Consider the following 22,997-nt stretch of genomic DNA (forward strand, 5'->3'; position numbering starts at 1 on the left):
CATTTCAAGACAGGGAAAGCTAAGCTGGCCGTAGTCACTGAGACGGGTGAATAAAACAAGATGAGGAGGAAGCTAAATAATGTACACGTGAACACATGTAAAGAAAAACTTTGTCTTTTCCTCCTTGCCAAAGACCAAGAAAAAAAAACATGTATCATTTTTAATCATGTAATCAGTTTAAATGAAATAGTGTAATTTTCATAGTATAGTGTCCTGTATGTACATGTTTATAGTGCACAAGAGTCTTCTCTTGCAGCTCAATAGCCCCAGAAAAGTGCATAATAAATGCTATTTACGTGATGGCTTAAGGGTAAAATATGGATTCCATAATGACACCAAATTTATATGACAATATATGCAGCATCCTCTCAAATAGAAGTACTGTTTAAAGGAGAAGCATCTTCAGACATCTTTTGGTTATCAATTTGCATTCATATTGTCAGGTAAGACAATAAAGTATTTAAATAAGGCCACTTATTTAACATGTATTAATATATATCCTGTAAGCATTTTTATACCCACATCTGACTTTACAGGCATTGCATGTCTTGTCACACCAAAAAGCCCTTTGTAAAACTGTATGTGATGTTCTAACCAGACTTCAGTTGTGGGACACTTTGTTAGTCAACAGATAAAGTAAACATGATGACACAATTACCACTCCAGTGATTTACAGTTTTCATCCCACATGAACATCGCAGTCCTCTTCATTTCATTTTGAAAATTCAATTAGGAGATCAGATAGCTCCTCATCCCTGTGAACTCTATGTATTTGAGTTGATATACTGTAAATTGCTATGTTTTAGCAAGTGAAAGAATTAATCAGTGGAAACATTATTCATAAATTATGACATTTGAAAAACAATTTGGGCGGTAGCACTAAAACAAAGAACAGTATTGCACAGCCCAACATGAGTCACTTACACAACTTATCTCCTACAACCACTTTTTCCCAATATGACTTGACAGTTAATTGTTTATTTTCTGAGATTCTCAATCAACTTTGCTTTACTGTATATGCACAGAAACTGCACTGGAAGGAGACCTTTCCAGAAAAAAGGTGTACAGTTCTGAACTGTCCCACTACATTAGAGGTTAATTTAATCAAATGGCCCTGCCTTTCATTTCTTCTGCATCACATTGTGAGAGAAGTGGGTGTTCCTGGAGAAATAAAACATTCTGCATGAAAATATAAAAAGGCTAGACTAAATTGGCTTGAGTTATAATAAATCACGCATGCAGAATGAGACATTGATGATTATAAGCTTGATGTTCCTTTATGCCCCAAGACTGCAAAGCTTCCCAACTGATGTTCAAATGAAGGATTTATAGTTTTAATGTGATTGTTTGTGTGAATGTTTTCAACAGGTGGCCCACAAAATCTTCTGTGAAGATGAATAAAAAGAAAATTATCCATTGCTTCACCTTTTCTCCTTTATTTTCTTTATAGTGTGTCCTTTAATTTCATGCAAATATACATATGTAGGGGATGTGTTTCAACTTTCCATAAATATAGAAAAGTACTTAAGCACGTGAACATATTCGTAAGCTGAATTGATACTTGCTCGTGGAATAAAAAACAAAGATACTGCAGAGACAGTTGCAGTATATTTAGAAAGTAATTAATCCGCATGAAGGAAAACGCCGGAAGATTTTGTCTGTGCAGTAAAAGAGCATATGACCTCCTATATAGCATGTGTGTATTAGAACAATCTAGCTACCAAACTGTTTTCCTTCAAAAATGTGCACAGCCATTGCTGTCTCCCCGTGTGACACGCTAGCCATGGGTGTCACTATTTCATAGCTCAAGTCCACACAAACCTAGTGGTTCTTGACCAACTGTGGATTGCTACTCAGGGAATCTCTGTCACAGCTGGCTGATGACACAGCCCTGATTCAAACTAGCACTGGAAGATAAAGCTAAATGATTTTAATCTGTTAGGTGATTACAGTTGTGTATCAGAACCCTCTGCGGTGACATGTTCAGCCAATTAAACCTTCCCTGCTGCACTGATTTTAATTTTTAGCACCTGTAAGCAGAAACATGGCAGTACACCTTTTGGAGGATTTTCCCATCAATTTTAAGATGCATATTTTGTGTAGAATGAGACAAAGCACTGTATCACTGATTCCACAATTCACAAGTACTTTGTAACCCATGATTTTCACATGCTTCCTAAAAAGATATTCCTGCTCTGAATTATAAAATTACAGACATATTTTAGATTTTGTTTTGCATTTTTGTTGCTTTTTCTTGCTTTTTGTTAACGTAAAAGCATGAACATCCTACTGGAAATATAGATGTTAAGCTTTGCTTAAAATGACAAGTGTTATTTTAGTGAGAAAACACTCTAGAGCAAACCCCCTTATATAACCGATAGGGTTATATGCATCTACAGCGGATACATGAAACAGGAATTACACTGTCTGGACAGTTTATCTGTTAATTGAAAAAAAGAGCAAATGAATGTGTGTGTAAAACATACAAGATGCAAATATGTATTTTTTCACGAGTGCTTTGCATTAGCACAGTTCCTTTACAATAAGGTAATGATAGGGATTCTGGTAGGCACAAGTTTCCAGGATACAGTTCCTCTTGCTCATCACTGAGCTGAAGAGGAGTCAGCAGTAGCTGAAAAAAAAACACCATGCTTCTGTTCTCTGCACAACTCTCTCCTTGTGGAAATTTCCAAATATAACACATGGCTCTGGGTAGACAACAAATTTCTTAATCTGCATTACACAGGACAGGGTTGGGTGTTTGGAAACACCACGCACAGAGGAGGGAGGTGGAGGGAGAGGATAATATTGTTCATTCTTATTCTTTGCAATCCCTCTATTAAAGTGAAGATTCAATAATACTTCTGCATTGCCCACAGCAGATAATTCTTCATATAAACAGTCTTTTCTTTTATAATATACAGACAACACTGGTGTCTTAAATGTGAGTGAAGTCTATAATGTACTTCGACAGGAAGGGCTTTATAACTAGATTGGAGTAGGGTGGATGGATTCGCAACATTAGAACATAACAACATGAGAAATGTTGTCACAAGAGGAGACTATTTCACACATCTACTGTTGCTAGTTTGGCTGCTCGTAGCTAATTGATCCGATGATCTCAACCACCTGTTCCTTGAAAGAAGCCAGGCAGTCAGCTTCATCTACATGGCTGGGGAGCTTGTTCCAGACTCCCACAACACTTACTCATGCTAGTTTAAGGAGAACAAATAAGGATAAAGAGTATGAGGAAAACAAATCTGTCTGCCATTACACTCATTATAGACCATCACCAACAACATTTACTTTTTAATGAGCAAAGCTCAAAGATATTAATACCCCAGGAATGAAAGAAGCAAACCACAAATATTGCTCACTGTTTTCCATGTTTTTTGGAAGTTGTTTGAAAACTTTACAATCATTTTTAAAAAGTCAGTAACTTTGGTCAGAGAAGCCAATATATATTTTTATGGAAGTACAGTAAACATAAGTAAGCAACACACTTTCCCTAGCACAAGTATGACATATTGGAATGCCATCACTGAGACATTAATGTTAACAGTATATTAGAGAAGAGGCAGCTATCTGTGTCCGGATGAAAATATAGTCATAGATCTCAATATCTGAGTTAAAAAGAATAATTTACATTGTCCTCTCGTTCCAAAATGTGGAACAGTACCGAATATGCACTGAATCCCATCAATCAGCAGATTTCAATAACAAGAAAAACCCTGAGGAAGAAGTTGACTACAAACAAATAATTGAGGAAACATCTGAGAAATTAGCCCAGATGTTGAAAATGAGCCGCTCATGATTATCATGCTCCACTTGCATGTTAGGAGTAAGATGTTACTTTATAGTCTCAGAGCTAAGCTGGGAGCTATGTGCAGATGGCAATTTTAATTACAATCTATAGATATCCTCATTCATCCCCAAGTCCAGCATATTAGATATAAATGGTACAGAATCTTTAAATGACTTAGTACAGTCAAGCTTTTGGAATAAATTAAAATCAGCAACAAAGTTGCTGGTTTGAATAAGCAGACACTGACTTTTGTCATAACAGGTATTTCCTATTTATTTTTCTTTTCGTTTTGATGTTCCTTGCTGTATTGCTGTTGGCACATCTTTGATGTTTTCTGTTTGTACTGTAGTTAAAGGTCTTACATATACAGCCCCATGATGATGTTTGCACCTGAGGTGCTTTGTCGGTTGTCACTTTGTGGAACTCACATTTTAGTGATTTTGAAAGCAAGCAAATGCCTGGGCCGACAGTGGCACTTGTCCTGTCATCTGGGGAAGCCAGCCATATCAATCAGGCAGATGATGATCCTTCTGCTAAACACACACTTAAACAAAAATATGCCCAGAAACAACTTTGGAGTGATCTTATTTTCTTATTAGTAGTAGAAGAAAGGAATGTTTATTGCACAACTTCCCACATTAAAAGGAAAGGGAATATTAATGGTAAACTGGAGGAAAGAGAAAGATGGGATCTAAGCAAAGCCATTTGTGGAGAAACATGTTTCATTGTGTATGGATTAGACTGATGTAATGTGAAGCAGAAATACATATAACTTCTGCAAATCCTGAAGACCACTGCTTGCCAGCCAGATTTTCTCATCACAATCTTTTACAAATTATAACAGAGAATATAAAAAATAAAGCACAGACCATTAAAGATGCTATAGGCTGATATCTATTAAACTTTTAGTCACACCTTAGGATTTTTGCTTGTTTACCAATTCATATTGGTCTGCGCAAGTATGACAGAGATATTTAGTTATCTCACTCCCCCAGCCCAATCAATCCAATGATTATCAAAGCAAATTGATACAACTGAAAATGTACAAATTGAACACACTTCAGATTTCCAAATACTGGTGTATATATCTAATACTGGGTCTCACTGGGTTAAAGAAAAAAGACTTATAAAAATTTATAAACCAGGAAAATACCACTGATTTGCCATCAAACTGTATAATTAGGAGATTTTTATACAGGGGTCAATGAATAATCTATCTCTTTCAGTTCCAATGCATAGTTGCTCTTAAAATTATTTTTTAAAAATGTAATTGTTTCTAGTTATACTTTGGAAACGAAATGTTCCTTCTGGGCTTTACATCCCTGAACCATTTTCCTTTGAGTCATTTTCTTGAAACAAGAATCCTTAGATACAGTGAATTTATTAATTCTAAATCATTGGCATCCAATTGTTTTTTTTCAGTTTCTCTTCATAATATAAATGCTTGTAAAATATAATGAAAGTGGCATATTTCCATTATTTATTAAACTTGCGCAATCCAATTACTTAGAAAGCTCTTGGGGCTGTAGAGAGAAACTAAGATGCAGGTTTACTAAAATTATAATTTTGTTAGTGTCTGAAGGAATTAAGTACACAGTACAATAACCTTCTGAAATGTTATAACAAATAACCTTATCTGTAATAGAAAATGTATCTCATCCCTAAGAAAACAGTTTTACTTGGCCTAATGTAAATATGGGCATTTCTGCTTGCTGCTCTTCGAATCTAATGTGGGATATTACTTTTTGCAGCCCTTAATTGTAATCTGGTTTGAACAGATCTAGTCGAATAACTTAGACAATAATGAAACACAACTTCAGAAATCTGAATTATGATAAGGTTTACAAGTTCTTGATTGTTATACTGTATTTAAGTTAAAATCAATCAAACTCTTCCTAATACTGTGTTTTTTAGAATAGTTTCACAGTGTGCAGAAAATTAATAACAAATTGAACAAAATATAAACATATAGAAAATATGCTAAAAACTGTGACAAATACAGTGTCGTTTTTAATTCAGTTATAAGCATTTTATTTTCCTTCCTGTTCCTCAGCCTTCACCAAGCTCATTGTATGCTTTAGAGGGGGACACAAGACTTTGGTGGAGTGCACCAGGTCCAACAAAAGTTAAACACATCTTGTTCTCAGCTGGAAGTCAAGTTAATTTTCTGGAAAATACATTTCAGTTGAGGGAAGGAGTTTTTCATTCTCAAAAATGCATTTAATGTGAGCTCTTGGTTCACTCTGTATATTCTGGATTTGAAAACGTTCTAGTCTGATCAGAGTAAAACGGTCAAAAGGAAACAGGACCCGGTACAGTAGATGATGAACGCCAAACACAAGCAAAGAGGGATATTAGAAGGGTCAAAAAGGAAGATACATTGTAACAGATGCTAAAATGTTAAAAATTAAAGTATGCTAACAGCAAAGGAGCAGTACATGACAAGGAAATGTGCCTCAGAGATAAACACAAAGAAAGGTTTAGATTATTTTTACATTGTTGATGTATTAAATTAATATTATATTCAGGTGTTTACTGAGGAGAAACAGACAACAAGCCTCAGGCTGAGCAAACACAAAATTCCACATTAAATAATATTAGCATAGAAGAAGCAGAAGTACAGGCACAAAAAGCACTTAAAAGCAAATTTACATAGCATGATAGTATTCTATCAATTATACTTAAGGGGGAAAAGATGTTGTTCACAGGCCTTTAACAAAACTCTCCCAGCAGTTTCTTCAGACAGGGCAATAACCACTGACTGGAAAATTGTTGTGAATGATTGCCCAGCCATAAAAACAGTGACAAAAAGCCATCCAAGTAATTGTACACTAATTCTTACTTAAATTACATAATGGCTATGTAACAAATAATGAGAAATAAACAAGAGGGTGATCTGTATGGGAATACGATTTAAAGGAACAGTCACATTAAGATGTAGACAGGTAGGTCTTATCCAAATTGCTGGAGTTCTTTGAAAAAGTAATTGTAGTAATGTTTACAGAGTAGGTGATATGCTGTTTATAGAATTTCAGAAAGTTTAAAATAAAAAAATCTAAAATTGCAGGAAGTAGGCATTCAAGGTAATGTGTATACTGTACCTGGAGAGGCAACCTTTAAAAAAGACAAGTGTTTTTATAGATAGATTTATATACAGTACATATATCATGGTTTCAAATAAAACAAATCTAAAATTGCAGGAAGTAGGCATTCAAGGTAATGTGTATACTGTACTTGGAGAGACAACCTATAAAAAAGAGGTGTTTTTATAGATAGATTTATATACATACATCATTTACATCTTCGTTTAGAAAGAAATAAAAAGGTAAATGACACATTGAAATATATCACTACAAGTAAAATATTTAAAATAAAGAGGGTTATATTAAAACTGTGCAAAACAGTAGCAGGAGTGCATTTACAATGCAATGTTCAGATTTGATCACCACAATACAGAACATTATTGCTGTTCTGATATCAATTTAAAGAAGAGTAACTGGATACTGTATATTTCCAGGCTCCAAAGAGTGTGATTCAAAATAATGTCCTAATCTGGCAAGCTAAAAGATCAGAATCATTTTAGTCTTGAGCAGAGAATGCTATGACTCTTACTAATTTAAGTATTCAAGATTTTCAAAGGAATTAACAGAGTCAATTCAATAAATAGAATTCCCAGGTATTGAAGTGGGAAAGTACTGTACTTGTCTGAGTCTGGAACAAGCCACCTAGCCATGTTAAAGCTTCTACCACTTTAAGGTTAAGGCTTCCTGCATTAAATTGCTGGAAGAGATCCTCAAAACAATTAACTACTTCAGTCCAAATGAGCTAAACAGACCTTTCATTTGTGATGTGATTTGAGCTTGGTCTCTGTGTTTACATGATATAGTTGATCATTAAATAAGGCAGACACCTTCTGGAGTGAACAAAGGTCAAGTGGAGTTTCAGCATGAAAGCTTTATGTACAAGCTAACTACAGATAAAAACATACAGTCTTTTACATTAACAATCCCCAAGTCTTATCATCCCACACCTTCCCATATTTTATTCTCCTGCACGTGGGTACTTGTTGTGGTCTAGACAGGTCTCCATGGGCAGCCTGAGACTGATCAACCAGAACTGTTGCTCCAAAGCCATTCCAGAATGCTCCATTATCTGGATGGGGTTACTCAATGGTAATTTTGGAGAAACTGTTCCAAAACAATCAGCTCACCCATCCGATAGTTTGTCTGCTGCTCTGGACACATCCAGAGCTAATACAATAGCTAGATATGGATACTGAGATGTTATTCCTGCAGGTGTACTAGGACCCTAAACCATTGCTAGTAGGTTTTGTGGAAGATGTCATAAAATCACCAGGTTCTTCACTCATGACCATATACACATTAAGAGCACATCCTTTAACTACAAAGATGTTGTAATGCAAAAAGACAGGACGCCCACTCAACTGAAGGCAAGCTCCAGGTGCTTGCCATGTGTTCAAAGCAGAACCAGTAGATCTAAAATTCTACCACCTTCACTCCATCTCCTGATACTGGATCTGAACTTTGGTAATTTAACTCTTCTTGGAGCCAGAAAGTGCCTCTCAGAGAAAGTCCTGTTTCTTGCCTGTGAAGATGGGGTGTTGCCCTTGGCTAATACAAACAGTGACTCAGTTCATTCTCTTTTGCTGCCTATAGTGGATATGAAGCCTGCAGCCTATGTTCTGGTCTTCCACAGCCTCAAGTTAAGATTGCACTATCTAGATTGTCAATCCCACCTCTCCCACCACAATTGTCACATTATAGGCATGTAAAGCTAACTAAAAAAATTTGAAAAACTTAATCCATTAATAACATTTTGAAGTGCCGTTCACTGCAGGACTTTTACAAGATTTTGCACAAGGAAAGTCAGAAACATTATAAAACCTACATAAGTTAAAGGTTATGAACCTTTTTTCTAGAACAAATTTCAAAACGTTTAAACTGTACTATTTCTTTCTGTTTGGAATTATAGTAGAATCACACTTCATGATTTGAAATACTCAGAATTAATTTTTGTCTGCTTCAAAATGAAGACAAATGAAAAGACAAGAACAATAGCTTTGGACAAAACAGTTATAAAAAATGTGTGAATAAATGACAATATTTCTTTGCTGAGTTCTATTAAGTTACTGTGCATCTTAGACAGGGTGTAAATACTATACAGTATATTACAACTGCAATTGCCAAAGACTAAAGGCTCATTCAGTCTGAAATTCAGTTAATGCAAAACAGTTTATTAAAACAAATGGGGAAGAAAGGTAGTGAATAGTGAAAAAACAGAAGGCTTGTTTAGTTTTAACAGGAGTAAAGTAACAGGAGAATGGAGGAACTCAAACGTCCAAAAAAATAATAATTCAGGCTTATATTTGTCCAAGTTCGTGTAAGGAAATATTTATTTCACAGATCATGGACTGTATAGCCTCAAAATCAACTATTCATTTTTTAAATTCCACTGTTCTCAGTTTTTAAAGAGGTTTTTTCCTAGGGAATTTACATTTAGTATTTCCCCTTACTAACAGAAAAAATGGTGGATGAAAGTGAAACTGGGATATTACCTATGTCATGACACATAAAAGATGATACTACAGTATGTAGATACATAGTAGAATACTATGTTGGGTGCACTATAAATGGTTCCACAATTGAAATTTTATCCATTTGGCAACAGTTTCTACCGTTACATGTACTGTGCACTGTATATTTGAATAACTCCTGAAAGATTGATTTACTGAACCTGAAGATGAAAATCTAAATCTTAACTTTTAGACCAACTTTAAGAAAAAATGTTAAAATGCTACTCTTGCCAGGGTTATCTGCATGTACAGTATACGTTAAGTGAGCTCAAAATAATGTTGTTGAATATGAATGATACCATAATACCACAAGTATCTACTACTCACAACGATAGAACATTACTTACAGATAGAAATACTTTAACACAGACCCTTTTATTTTGTTTGGTTAAGGTTTCAGACTGTTCTCCACATCTCTTACAGTATATTCAGGTCCTTGAGAACATGAATGGTAAATTAATACAACAGACTAACCTAGTTTTCACTCTAAAACAACTTTTGATTGAAGCCACTCCAAAGTAACTGACATAGGATAATTGTTAGAACAGCCATTAGCGACATCGATTTCGTATGACAAAACATAAAGGAGGGCAGAGAAAATAAAATGCCTGGGACATAGTTTTTAATTATATGACAGAGGTATTTCTCCTGTACTAAAAATGTCTCGGAACAAAAATACTGTTACAAAATGGAGATGGGAGAGGGTGGGTGTGTTAAAGTAAAAAAAGAAAATTAAGGCTCACACCCATGTGAAATACACAATAACACGATAATAATTAATCATGTGGTTTCTTAGATTCCTTGGCACACTGAGAAGGAATACCTATGGGGGGGGCACAATAATTAATTATTAACTCATACACAAATTACTATTTAAAAATTAATTACAAAGCCTGTGAGTCCCTGAGCCCAGGCCTTCTACAGTCCACAGCTACCCACACTTGGAGCTAACAGAAACCAGAAGATAAGAAAGAATGAACTGACTGAGAGTGGCAACCAACCCTATTACCCTATTTCTCAAATAGTGAGCTGGTCTTCTTGGACTGGTCATTCACCGCTTAGCTTACTGTTTCATTAAATTGTTTGGACATCTCCCATGGAGGTCTCTGCCTAACTGCCCCTGACTCTCCAAAGAAAGGTTCAGTCTAGGTGTTTAGGGATAGCTGACACCACTTTTTTCACAACAACTGATCTCTTCAACCTAGTTAAAGAATAAAATTGTGAATAAAAAGAAGTAAAAAGACTATAGTGATATAGTTTTTACTGTAGGTTGGCTGACATAAATGGCATACTGAGGTATTTGTTGTGACAGAATTACAAAATGCGGCAGTAAACGTTTTGAAAATTGAATTTTGAAACACTGCCCATGAAAAACCTCCTGCTTAAACGAAATGTCTGAAGTACAGATAGCACTTTAAGGTAGCAGAGTGGATGTTGTTCTTACATTGTTTCTTTCATATTGCTTGTGTTTTGCACAGAGCAGTTACTGAACAATTTTAAAACAACAATGAAGGGCTACAGTATAATCGCCTGAGGACTTTGCCTGTGCGTTCAGACTTTACTCAGGACATTTTTCTGGAGTCAAACAAAAATTAAATCTGCTTGGGTTTCAATTGCCTTAATTTATTTTACTTGCTCTGCACCCAATAACATGTAAATGAAGGGACAAGAAAGTGGTGGGATAACAACGAAACCATTCACAGATTTCTTCTGCTGATTTTCAGGACAATCTTCTCTCCATGTCAAGAGGAAGTGTACACAGGCAGGTCTTGTGTTAAGATCCTTGGCTGTTAAGAACATATGAAAGAAAACAAATGAGAGAAGGCTCATCTGGCCCATTTGGTAGTTAGTAGTTTATTGTTCAAAGGATCTCACCCTACCATTTCTTTAAAAAAGCCAGGGTGTTGGCTTTGAACACATGGCAGAGTAGGATATTCCAGTCTCCCAAGTTAGTGGGCTGTCAGGTGAGTGAGACTGTACTAGTGGAATACTGTTCAGCTTTGTTTTTTAAAAGCCTGGCTGGTTAGGTATTAATTTCTTTTTGCTGTAGAAGGGACTGGAATTGTTTTTCAAGTGTCGTTGGTGGAATGATATGCAATACAACAGTATAATGCAATGATTTATGTTAGGCTGAAGTGTGGAAGCTAAAATTGAAAATACATATCCAGTTTGTTCATCAATTTACACTTTCTGAAATAATCTTTACGGTTCTTTATTTTATTATACACATTATGCTAATTAAAGAAATTGCTTTACAGCCACACTAGTGCCCTCTGATGGCACAGACTGTAATTTGGTTTTCCAGATGAACAAATCTAGTCAGCAACTTAAAAGCATCTGTAGGTGTTGACAGAAAACCAAAGACAGGTCAGAAAGACAGGAATACTTTCTATCGATGTGTTTCAGCAAATTCTTTGAATGTCAGGATTATTTAGCTCATTGTTTTGAGTTGTTTTGTTAGTGCAATTTATGAAATGTGGATTGTCACATCACAAAGTTGAATAGATTTATAAGTATGACAAAATGAACTTATAACAAGTTCTCCTCAGTACCACACAGACACCTACAGTACACACGTTTCAACATAGTGAGATCTGATTGAAGAAAAAAAATTTAAAAAATGTATAGGTTCAAGTAATCAGAGGTTAAGTTTTCTTTGCATTGATATGTTTAGTAATAGTTGTAGACTTTATTTTTATTTTATTTGCTTAGTTTATATAGTATGTACAATCCTTTAGAGTGCTTGATTTGCATAAAAATAAAAATGTGATAGTAAATCTTACCTTGGCAAGGAAAAGAGTTACTTCAATCTCTGATGTGCTAACAATCACCTGAGAAATTCTATGACTGACAACAGTCACACTTTAAATACAGATGCAGCCACTTTAAACGCATACTCTTAAACATTCAAACTGTAACTTCACATAAAATAGTTTATTGAACTCTGCTGTACAGTGAAGAAAGATATATGTGATAAATCAGGTTAAAATAAACATTTCCTTGAAAAAACATTTTCAATATCCCTGCTGAACAGCATGAGGGTTCAGAACTATATTCATGATGTAGAGACAAAATGTGAAAAAGAGAAAAAATGACTTAGAAATCTAATAATACCAAAAATATGCAGCTGAACCTGCTTTTAAGCTTAAAAAACCTACTTAAAAAAACTACAAACTGCTTGGATGAACACAAGAGGTTTAGTATTGCTGCATCTGCTTTGGAAATACTGTATTTGCTTAGCCCTATTTTGTAGTCAGATATCCCCCACCCCCGAAAAATATAAGGATCTGTCGTTTCATTGTTGTGGAAGCAGTGAGATATTCATTAAAACATGTCTACAGCCTCCTGTGATTTTACATTAAGTGTCAGAATCATTTCAAACACTTTGTCAACAAATACTGCAGGACCTTAAAATAGAGGAGGTTTATATAGACTGTACTGTATAGAGAAGCAAGCTCTGATCTTGTCTATTTTTATATGGTATGTACATGAAAAAGGTTAATAAACAATCTAAAAAGAGGCTATGGAATCTTTAGACTGGACTGAAACGAAGGAAGTCACGGGCAGTTCCATTTTCCTATTATTAAATATCATTTTATTCTCCAGTATGTAGAAGATTCTAATCTATTTAAACCTACAATGTGCTAGGAGGTTGTCTTTTGAGGCAGCAAGCGGCAGTAATACTTCTCTGCTTCCCATACCATTGTGGTTTTAATCTCATAATGTGGATACTACCGCCGTGGTATTTTTAAGCAAGGTACTCGCTAGCAGGGGTTTAACCTGCAATGGACATGATTCTCATCCAGAGGGTGTATTACTCTCTTTAAAGGCTATAGAAACTGGGATCACTTCCAGCCCTATGACCCACTTTCATCCTTTCTTCCCAGAAATCTATGACTTGTGTTTCCATGAAGATTTTTTCATAACTACGTATTTCTCTTGGATACTTCAGCCTCTATCTGAGTATCAGACAACTAATGGTTTGTATTCTCAAATGTAAAACATTTAAATCAGCAGTAAACAAATTAATGTAACAGTATGTGTAATCAATATGTGAATAGGTTTAAAAATGGTGATGAGAACAATAAATGTGCAAAGCCGTCATTCAGATTTTGTTCTCAAAAATCCTTCAAATGCACAGCTTAACACTGCTGAACAGGCAGGCCTGAGACTTGGGGATTCTCACTGCAAAGGCAATGATCTCAATTAAGGCAATGGAATAAATAAAGCAGAAAATATCAAATGTTGGAAGATAATTAAAGTTATATATGTGCGGTGCTATACACTCATTGCACCACAACAATCCAAATGAGGTTTTCAATTAAAAAGATCACACACTGTGTAGTAAAATGTCTAACAGTTTCCATTTTAATGTGACAGCACAGTGCCATCTTTTTCCTTAAGGAAGAATTTATCAGTTTTTTGTTTGAAGAACAAGCACTAAAACAAATGTATTTCATTTGAGGGATCTGTTAAAAAGATATGAAGTTTTATATTGGTTTACTAGCAATAACATACTGCAAGTCTTTTTCATACTGTAGAAAGCTGACATGAGCAAATGAAAAGCAACAGGAGCTTATCAGAAATGTGTAAAACAGCTTGATAAATGTGTGCAGTAATATAAAAGATGCTGCTGTGTATACAGATTGCCTTAAGGGTTTAAAATTCAAGTAGATCTATTTCACATTTTAAAATACAGAATACATCGAATGTACTATACTTAAGCACAGTGACAAATAGCACGAATTCCCTATGGCACTTTAGGGATTCAGATCTTGTCACATGGACACCAGATGGTTTTAAGTTTTTTGTTTTTAGGTTTTCAATCTGATGGGTTCTTTATATCTGGAGCAGCTCAACAATCATCTACATTTTATTCATGATTATTAATTTTTTATACGTTATCACTTGTTCAGACTTGTTGTGGTAATGGCTGACACAGAGATTTGTTTGTAGACTGCTTCTGACACTGGTCCCGCTGTCTCTATACTCTTATCCTTCTTATCGGAGGAGTCCAGTTATAAAAACAGATTGTAAATCTTAGAACAATGAACAAACAAAAATTGTTCCTCACATTGTGAGCCAATATGGCAAAATGACTAAATTGGCATGAGAATGCAAATATTAAAGCCCTTTCTTTGAAAATACATTGTGAATTCTATTTGAAACACATGATCTGTTTCAGTCACACCCACTGTATTAGTGAAGCTCAGGAGAATCACTCCTCTGCAGTGGTGGAGAGGTTTCATTAACAAGTCTGTAATATAAGAGCTGAAAAACCTGCTATAGGTAAACAGAAATTCAAAGAAGGCATTGCAATCACCCTGCTGCTTTCTGTTTCATTACAACATACAGTATATGTACAGCACTGAACAGGCTACTGTTTACAGCGTCAAGAAGGTATGCAATACTGGAGCACGTGGGAAATCATTTATGAAATTAATTCAGAACTATAAACACTGTCTGGCGTTTGTTACAAGTGCATCTGAGATAATTATATGCCTGTAATATGAAACATGAAATGCTGCCCAGTCATCTTTTTTCCGCGTGGAGCAGCACACGATTAAATGACTCAGTATTTAGACTTAAATACTGTAGGAAGTATCCATCAGTGTTGCCTTGATCGCAGAGTCCATCAATGTACAGTAATCAAGAGGGGCAGCGCAGTTTTTCTAAACGCTAATCTGTTTTTTCACTGTATTGGGGAATGTATTCCATTTACCGAAGTAGTAAAATTGTTCAAGTTTACAGCTTTGAAATATTTGCTTTGATAGGGGATTCATCTAACGTACAGCAGTTAAAACTGCTGTTAAATCTACGGTACTGTATACAGTTTGTTTGTGTACTTATATTAGTATGGGTGTTTGTGTAAAACTATGAAGCTTCCAGGAACCACACTTCCATTCATATCTGTCATTCTTATTAGTCATAATGGGACTGCAGTGCTACAGGGCATGACGCCACAGTGTGGTCCCTGCGGTCTAACAGTAGGCATTCATCTGACACATTTACTAAGTATACAGCTTTTCTAGCACCTTTTCAGCCTGTAAAACCATTTATTACCTGCAAAGAGACAGCGATTTGGGAACTCAAGTTCACATCTGTGTTGGGCTCAGAAAGTTCCTTGTGTTTTGACACGACTGCATTCTGAACTATAGCTGCATTGCATATGATAATTGTAAAATAGATTTATACAACAAAACACCCCCTTATGACTTTACATTCATAGTGAGGAGGTGGAGGCCTTGACCCAGTATGTCCGAAACATGCTCAAAAATCCATGAGAACGAATAAACACACACAAAAGGTAGCTTTGATGAACTGAATAGGAAAACCAGCCTCCCTTTCACACTCAAACAATCTTTACCTTGTCTCTCTCTAGTTTTCTATGCCTCTTAACAGCATATAAAAACAACCTCCACTAAACAGTCAGGTCCTAGAAGGTTTTTTGCTCTGGGTTAACAAATGATTTTGCGGAAAGTACAAAATTAAATTTTAAATTGCTGTAATTTTCATGTTGCTATGAAGTTCGTGAATCAAGAAGCTAATCCATGTGCAAGGACTTTTAAAATTAATACCAGGGTCATACTCTGAATAATGCAAAGGTAGCTTCAAAGGCAAACTTACATTTCGCATTATGTTAATCTTACAGTCCGATATATCTATTTCTCCTCTCCTCTTTTTATTTCTTCAGCTTTAAAAAGCCTGTAGCCAAATGATATGTTCTCTATATTTAATATTATGAGATTTGCAGGTCTGTATAATTATAATACATTTTTCACAAAGTTTATTAATTGAAATTATGTTCAAAGTTGTATTTTGTATTTTACAATATCATACATCTATCAGCCAAATGCAGTGTACACATTATTTTGCAGAAGAAAATAAATTGTAACTCCAAAGCTCATACCAACCCAACAATGAATATGTTTATGTTTAGGTACTGTATGTACTGTGCATATACAGTATGTTCACATACATAGCACTGTGCTTGTGCACGTACACAGACAGTAGTGAGAAAGTTTGATAAACAAGATTAAAGTTTCCAAAGTGTGCTATCTCAAATATTAAACAATTCAACCTAAGCCTCATCTAAAGAAAATTCAATTGTATGATAAACAGTTTCTTGGTCTCCAGTGGCCTGATCTGAAGATATATGTGCAGTTGAAATGCATATATCCTTATTTTGTATATTCATAGAAATATGGGGGCAATCATGAAAGTCATTTTTATTTCCAACAAAATGTGACATGGTACAATTCTGTGCAGTTCTATGAAGTTTTCTGCTGGAGTATAACAAAATATTTCTGAAACAAAATAAATTGCTGTAGCAAAGGTTGCATAGGCCCATGCAGGCAGTGCCATACTGATATGATAATTGAGAGTCCTTGACTTAAACTGGAGATGGTTGAATGAAACGATATTAGAGGCAGTGTCCGAAAGAGGAGTGCCACTATACATGCCAGCCGTACAAACAGAAGTATCGAACTATTACATAAATAAAAATGCATAAATTTATCTTTAATTACATCCCTCTTATCCTGTGCTGTAAATGCACCAGGAAAATGCAAGGGAAATGTACCTGATTTGAATAGACTTTTACAGGATATTTAAACATTTAAATATATTCAACGTTAATGAAAGAGCATTGATGCCATAAAATAAACAAACAAATTTTTTTGATGAACATACTCTTGATACTATATTTTTTTTATGGCCGCAGCTATCAAGTATTAAACCCACAAAAGCATTTAGACCCTTAAAGGAAAATTTCCTTTTATGATCAAGAAACAGTGACAAATTAAATCCACAGCTGATTGGTTCACTCATTTTATATAAACTGTAAAGGTGCTGCTCATTCTCTTGAATCACGGCCCCAATATACTGTAGATTGTTCACTGACTTCATGTTGGAATGTAGTGGTGTCTAGAGCAAGTTAAAGATGTTAAAGAAACTTCGTTTTTTTCTTTGAAACATCCAAGTATGGACTATTCTTTTGAAGCAGTCGGCTTTTAGCAGCTTGGCCACACTACATGTAGATCCTTAGTCTGTGGTCTCACCCGAGGCACAGCACATTTCCACAGCAATTAGTTTCCGTAAATAATGCATTGTTTGAAGGTCGCATTGAAAAACAGGTTTTGCCTTTCCTTTGATTGAATTGCTGTCTGTTTAACATCTAGTTTCTTGTGACTGTTTAAAAAGCAACACACAGTATAATAAAATGTTGTGTTCCCTCTTCCTATAAAGGAATACCCTGATGTTTGTAAACTGGTCAAGGGCAGTAGTGGAAACTGTGGAGTAGAATATAAAATGATTACATCACTTTAAGATATTGTTAATATATTATTATGGCAGTAACTATCTAGTTTAGCTTAATACTTATAAAGCTATGGCTTTATAATTGTGACACTTTAGGAACTATTTTGACTATAGAATGAAGTAGTTCTGTTTACATGAATTTGAGAATTAACAAAGAGATTTTCATGTCCAGTTGGTTTGAAAACCTGTGAAAACCACACTTTCAGATTTCTGTTATTTTAAATGAAAACACAATGCGTTTAGCTACAATACAGTCCAATTGCAATCACTGCAGTGATCCAAATAGTAAAAATGACCTGATGTTGCATTTGTACACACTCTTACATTATTTTCTCACAAGCAATAGGAAATTAACAAGTCTGTAATATAATTGTAAAAATATATTATAAAAATATATTAAGAAAAATGTTACATTACATGCAGTATATAATGTAACTTTAAGGTGAATGCTGGTGTAATTTGGGGAAATAAACCAATTAGAAAGCTTTGAGAACCTTAAAAAACTTTAGAAATTTAAATGTATGTACAGTACTTTATAGACCAAAACCTTAGTTAAAGAGTGCCTCTCAGTACTGAATTGATGTAAAAAAGGCTCTCGTATAGCACAACTTGGATGGAAATGTAAAGTGTAAGAATACTTAATGACCTCCACACGTCTTTGGGGGGGTTTGTTCATTCTTGGAACATTGTAAATGAATTTCCAGAGATGTCCGTAAAAATTCGAGCTGCGAAGTTTAAAAGAACAAGTTAGAGTATCATATACTAAGTGATTTTAATTTCCAGTCTGGTATGCAAAAAAGTAGCATAACACACAAGCTATTCATTTGCATTCTGTGGTATTTATTTAATGACCACAGTGTAAATATACAAGAAGCTAGCTCTAAACAAGATTAAATTTTCTCTTATGTAAGAATACATTAAAGAGAAAAAAATGGGGGTCTCATTGTGAAAGAATGTCTAGAAAAAAAAGAGAAATTAATGTTTCAGGTTTGTGTTTTCCCTTTACAAAACAAAAACAGCAGACCACAAATTACAATGTACTAACCTCACCCACAAAGAGAGCAGTATACTATAAGTAGTGTTTGTTAATGTATGTCTCACTGGGAAGAATGGAAATAACAAAACACTTGGTAGAATTACATATGCGCTGGTTTTATCAACATAGAGAAAATATACTTTGTTCCTTTTATCCCTTTTGCACAATTTTAGATTTTTTAACAACTTTGCCAATTATCTTTTTTATTTCTGGTAACTTTCAGTGAGATTGAAATGTCATTGTAAAACAAACATTCAGTTGGGACTCACTATATGCCTTAAGCAGTGAGCATTAATAGAGACACATCTGTACATTTTAATTGTAGTGGCAGTTAAAGGTGCTCAGAAAAAAAGCTTTAAAAAATGTAATTTCTCTTTTTAAAAAACGATGACTTTTTAATCTTGGAATATTTCATCTCAGCAAACATACAGCGTTTTGCTTCCTGTCATTTAACTCTAGACACATATTGGCAACCGTTTCTGTTATGAGTGTTTCTTTTGCAAGGGGTCACAGACTATACAAATACTTCATCTTTATTTGCATAATCCTCACAATTGTTCACCAAGCAGTCTAGGAAATGATTCACAAAATATATGTGCATACTAATAAGTCTTTTCAGCATTGAGAGTGAATGTGTAATGTCCCTGTTGAGATTAGTTTTCCAATTGTTCTTTTAATAACCTCAGCAGTGGCGCTATCCATTGGTATCGCATATTCCAATATGTTTGAGTGATCTCCCTGACTTCTGGGAGAAATGATTGCATTAAACATAACATCAAAAACATGTCTGTTTTTTAAAAAATGTTTTTTTCCTAATGTTTTATGATCTAAACATAATGGAGCGTGCAAAGGAGACATTAATTCCACCTTCAGATGTATCGGCACCACTCTGCCTAAGCAAAGAGGCAAGTCAGGCCTACATAACATAACAGTTATATCCAAAACGATGGGGAGATTGTGATATTTTTTCTAGGCAGTGAGGTTACCTTCTTAAACATGACTTTAGAACTTGTTTTTCACGTTTATGTTATGTAACGGGTACTAATGTTAAATCATAAATAATGAATAATAATATACATTTGTTTTCTTTCTATTGTTTGGTCTGTTGTACACAAACTTAAAAGGACTTGGCACCAATACTGGTGAGACAACCTGAAGTGACTTAGTCTAACTTCCAGCATACCAATGGCATGCATTTAGTTTTCTTGATGTGTGGAGCATATAATTTCATTTCAGTTTTGTCGTCTTGATATTCACCAGACTTCACATTTAACAGCTTAATCATCTGTGCCCTATCTATTATCTCACTGTTGAGGTGATTTAGTAACTATTCAACAATAAAAGTCATTTATCAAAATGAGCCAAAAAAACATTTAATCAGCTTCCAAAATCCATATTGTTTTCTAAAACATGTATGTATCTTTTGATATTCAGCATACTGTATGCGTTTGTTAAGTTGTATATTTGGTTATGTATGATATACAGTATATATCATCAGATGTTAAACTTGCTGTGATTGAATTGTATAGCTTCTCATGCATCAAATGCTGTTTGTTCATGTAACGTCCTCTACAATACTGACCACAGATCAGGATTATTTTTTTCTGTCAAAACTCCTATTCTGGTAAACATACAACAAGCAGAAGACAAGTGTGTCTTTATCACTGACCTTGGCAACAATAATTGCCAGGTCCATAAAAAAAACGATGCTTTTCAACCTTTTATTTTAGACATAGAGTGATAGGTCACTGTTAGGAAGAAAAAGTGAAGAAAAAGAAAAGAAGAGTGAGTGACTGTTCTCTCCTTCTCAGCAACTGAAGACACACGATTTTGTGGAAGTGTTTTCAATTATTAATTCTCCATTTAATTTTTTAATTTGTAATAGGGATCAATCAGTACCAACCGTTTATATTATAGTAGGAGATGTCAACCCCTTGAAACCTGGACAGTGTCGTGAATTCTCATGTGGCAGGGGTCATGGCCTTTTCATGTAGCAGGATTCCTCATCATCTGCTGAGAGGCCTTTTGAGGCTCAGAGACTGAATTACATCCTAGCAAGGCCAGAGCTGACCTTGCCACATATTCATTTCTTTGCCTGTGGGTTTTACAGTACATTACATTGTTGAGTTATAGGTTTTAGCATGTTCTCATTGTGAACACATGGGTTTTCTCTGGTAAACCAGTTTACTTCCACCTCTAAAAGACACAATACTGACCATTCTATTAGGAGCAATTCTCCCCATCTGAAGTAGCTGTGTTGCAACATACTGTAGACTGCAACATTATTGGGAAACAATCCAATGAAGAAGACGTTGTTAATTACTACATTTTTGTACACAATAGAAACACATACATTGTTGAGTTCAAATTATAATATTTTTCTAAATGTCCTAAAGAACATTTCAAAATGTGTCCGTTTTTAGACTTTCTTGATATTGCTGAACTTTGATATGTCCAAAAAGAGAACTTATTCTCTCTATTCCTTTGGGTATTGTCCCTTGTACTTTTTTTTAAAAAAAGCCTTACTTTGTTTCCAGGGCTCAGAGACTTATTGGCAGAATAGAATATCTTTTCATTCTATACTCACATGAAACTGTGACTCTTTTGGGTTTTCCTCCTTTCTCTTAAAGCTGTAACTTTGAGATGTTGGTTATAGTTGTAGAAGTGATCCTTAGCTTTCCCTTCATTATCTGTCTTTTGTTTCCTCCACTTTCCTATTAATAATTTACTACTTTAATACTCCTCCAAATGCCTTTGAAGGAGTGTCACGATCGTAATCCCTCCTCTAAGGGCGCTCCGGCTCTGTCTTATTTTGCTAATTTTGTGCACCTGCCCCCAATCCTGCCCCTCCTTATTTAAGCCTGGTGCTCTCACTATTCTGGGCTCAGCATTGGGAGATGGACGCCTGGAAGCCCACCTACCAGAGGGTCCAGGAAAGACCCGACGGCATAGGCTTCAACACGGCGTCCTGACCATCTGAGTCCGGGGCTCGGAGCACTTGGCCTTGTCATCCTGTTTTTATTCCCTGTCCCTGTACAGGATCCCGTTCCGGTTTTTAACCTTGTCTTGTTTTCGTCTCGGATGGATCACCCGGTTTTGGTCCTTGGATTTCGCCCCGGATTTCCCCCCTGGACTCCTTGGACTTGTCTGCCATGGCCACGCCCCCCAAGCATCAGTTCACTGTTGTCAGGCCCCCCTGTCTGTCAACCTGCCCTGATCCTTGTCGTCTCCTCCCTGTTCTCCTTTTCCAGTTACTTCCAGATTATACCGTCTGCATGGGGTCCTAAACTACGCTTCATGAGAGCCTGGAATTCTCTGGTGTTTATTCCAGTCGTATTTGTAATTACAAGTTAAACTATTTCAGTTTTCTTATTTCTGATTTAAATCCTTTTTAAAAAAGAATAATCTAAATAAGAGGGATGAACAATAGGTGGATGCTGCACATTGGTGGTGGTGGAGGAGAGTCCCCATTACCTGTAAAGCGCTTTTGAGTTGAGTGTCCAGAAAAGCACTATATAAGTGTAAGCAATTATTACTGTTGTTATTATTATTATATGCTAATGTCCAGTAGTGAATTTGGTAAATTAATGAATGCCCTCATTCAGTTGAAATGTTTGCAATTGTACATCAGCAGAAGAAAAAGTATTGACTTAATGTTGAATTGTCTGATTGTTTACCAACTGTGTCTGTTCATCATAAATCAATCACCTGTTATGAACAGTTTAGTCAGAAATAAGAAATAATCAGAAATTATTTCTTAATTAGCAAGTTAAGAAGAGACTTCAAAAATTTTGCATGCTGAAACTGTTAGAAATAATGCGCCATATCTAGAGCATTTTTTAAACCAAGGACTGAGTGCTGAAAAAAAGTGTAAACCAACAAGCAGATCAATTTAAAAGCACCATCTACATTGGTGATTAAGCGCCCAGTTGGAACAAAATCTGCAAACACAGGAATACTCTAGGATAAGAATTGAGAAACACTGTTTTATAATATTTTTCCTCATGTTATAGTTTTGTTCTTGAAGAGCTAATATCAATTTTAACACACATTTTTGGCACTGTTATATTTAGAGAAGTAATTTTTGAAAACATCCTTATAAGCTCTTGACTGTCATGCACACTTTATATTAAGCTAACAGAGTAGTGTAATCATGTTCACTGGTTACAGATGAACCAAATAATATAATCCTTATAAAAAATATTGTTTAATGGTATTCTTCAAAACATGCTTGCCACACGACC

Source organism: Lepisosteus oculatus, chromosome 7, assembly GCF_040954835.1.
Source record: "Lepisosteus oculatus isolate fLepOcu1 chromosome 7, fLepOcu1.hap2, whole genome shotgun sequence".
Classification (NCBI taxonomy): Eukaryota; Metazoa; Chordata; class Actinopteri; order Semionotiformes; family Lepisosteidae; genus Lepisosteus; species Lepisosteus oculatus.